The following is a 2,500-nucleotide window of genomic DNA, read 5'->3' as shown; positions in this document are numbered from 1 at the left end:
CTGATGCACGTCACCTTTAAGAATGCCGGCTCACACAGGAAGCAGCATATTGAACTCTCCCACTCTGCTTGGCCACAACCAGACACCATGAAAACAAAAACAAACAAACAAACAAACAAACGAACAATCAGACAAAACTACCTGGCGCACAAAACAGGCACTTTTAGTGGAACAGAAGCTATGAAGAAACAGCAACATGACTCCACACACACACACACACACACACACACACACACACAACACAGCAGCCACAGCACTTTTAACCTTTTAACACAACTGATCAACACACACACACACACACACACACACACACACACACACACACACACACACACACACACACACACACACACACACACACACACACACACACACACACACACACACACACAGGTCAGTTAGCAGCTACTGGGCACCGCTTATGGGGGTCTGAATGCTGGGCCCTACAGACACGCTCACGCCATGGTCTTCACAGCTGTCCAGATGGACCATTCTGAAGATGGCTCTACCACGAGACTGCACAATTTAACCTTGTATACAATAAACGCTGATTTTTGAAAATGCTGTTTAGTGTGGAAAGTGTGTCTGTGTCTGTGTGTGTGTGTGTGTGTGTGTGTGTGTGTGTGTGTGTGTGTGTGTGTGTTACACAGGGGCACACTGATGCCCCCTACTGCACAAAGAGTGAACCGCTGATACGGATCTAAGGGGGAGAGAGAATTCTCCAGATCTCAAGAGTGTGTGTGTGTGTGTGTGTGTGTGTGTGTTTTATACAAAGACCCAACACTGACTCCTTTTCTTTTAACCGACTACAAAGAACCTTCACAATGCGGAAGAATCAATCACTGGAGATATCGTCAGATGATGCCTCTGAACCCACGGCCACACAGTCGTGGACTGAAACAGGAATATGAGAATAGCATGATTTGTTGGACTCGGGGAAGAGTCGGCTCTGCAGCCTGGGAAATAGGATTTTCAACAGCATTTGGGCCCGGGCTGTGGGCCAGAACCAGGTGCATTTCAGGCCAGAGCCTGCAGGCACCTGGACGAGGTTCTGAACCTCCAGACTCAGTCGATATGTTCGCTAACGCGTCTAACGGCACTGAGCTCAGAACAATGAAAGCACGACGGCATTTAAGGAGACAAAGACACTCCGTAGCAGCAGCAGGTATCGAGGGGACAGCTAACTAAACGCTGACGATCGGCCAGAAACAGCTAACTAAACGCAGACGATCGGCCAGAAACAGCTAACTAAACGCAGACGATCGGCCAGAAACAGCTAACTGAAAGCAGACGATCGGCCAGAAACATCGAACTGAACGCCGACGATCGGCCAGAAAGATCGGCCTAAACGCCGACGATCGGCCAGAAAAGATGATCAGCTAACTCTGGACCACGTCCAGGCCCGACCACATCCAAGTGCTTCTGTTGGGTCGAGTGGCACCAAACTAAGCGTGAGCTGTGAGCACACACAGACATGCCAAACAAACACACCACAGAGAGGTGGCACACACACCTCGCCCGCCGCTCTCCAGGGGTGAGGGGTGAAGGGTCACGATCCAGAGTTCCGCTGATCAGTTGCCCGCTCAGACACACCATCATGTGACCATGATCTCACACATCTACGCGCTGGCTTTGACATCTGCTACCCAGAATGCATCTGGGCGTGTGTCTGTGTCTGGCTCAGGCTGGCTTTAAACTTGATTACCCAGAGTGCACCTGGGCTTGCGTCTCTGTGCCGGGCCTAAGACGGTAGTGCGGCAAAGAGCAGGTGAGAGAGTCAGACTCCCATTGGATGGCATCTAGAGAGTCAGACTCCCATTGGATGGCATCTAGAGAGCCAGATTCCCATTGGATGGCATCTCAGCCAATCCCCTTCGTTCAGTAACAGGGCACTCCCTGGGAGCGGAGGGCCAGGTAGGCTATTATCACCACATCAGCCATTAGAAGAGAGAGTGTGTGAGTGTGTTGATTAGGTGTGTGTGTGAAAAAAAAATATATTTATCTAACCGTGTGTTGTGTGTGTTGATTAAATCTCCAGTGGCCTAACACCCATAATCATGTTGTTCTTGGCTCATCATTAGAACAACACAGATGAGGGGAAAATACACTAAAACAAAAGCAAACAAAAACATCGGTCTCAGTTGCAGATTCAAAAGTGTTTGTAGTGAGAGTGTGTGTGTGTGTGTGTGTGTGAGGTGCAGGGAGTGTATAGTTCAACTAAAGAGTACAAAGCAAGTGAGATTAAACAAAAAGGGAGTGTGTGTGTGTGGTGTGTGTGTGTGTGTGTGTGTTTGTCCTGACACAGTGTGATTGATCTGTCCGACAGGAACAAGAGGCTCAATCAAGAGAATGTTTGATGTGGACACCATGACAACCAGAATTCTGCTCTCGTCACCACAGTGACCAGTCTGGTTGCTGAGCAACAGCCCATTATTGTGGTCAGTGGGCAAATCTAATCTTGTCCAGGGAGCAGACTGGCTGCTCTGAGCACAGCTGTGAT

The 2,500-nt window shown here is 49.3% G+C and overlaps 1 protein-coding gene across 1 annotated transcript in view; it reads right to left on the bottom strand.

Annotated features, from left to right (window-relative positions):
- jmjd6 (jumonji domain containing 6, arginine demethylase and lysine hydroxylase) overlaps window positions 1-2,500 on the bottom strand; it is a 20,480-nt gene that overhangs the window by 287 nt on the left and 17,693 nt on the right. The window contains exon 8 of the mRNA XM_062525779.1: window positions 1-2,500. This exon is cut by the window's left edge and continues 287 nt beyond it; it is cut by the window's right edge and continues 1,782 nt beyond it. The gene's annotated coding sequence lies outside the window, so the exon portion shown is untranslated.

The sequence above is a fragment of the Sardina pilchardus genome, chromosome 22 (genome assembly GCF_963854185.1).
Source record: "Sardina pilchardus chromosome 22, fSarPil1.1, whole genome shotgun sequence".
Taxonomy (NCBI): Eukaryota; Metazoa; Chordata; class Actinopteri; order Clupeiformes; family Clupeidae; genus Sardina; species Sardina pilchardus.
The sequence above is the reverse complement of the archived record's forward strand: the minus strand, read 5'-3'. Positions and strand labels throughout refer to the sequence as shown.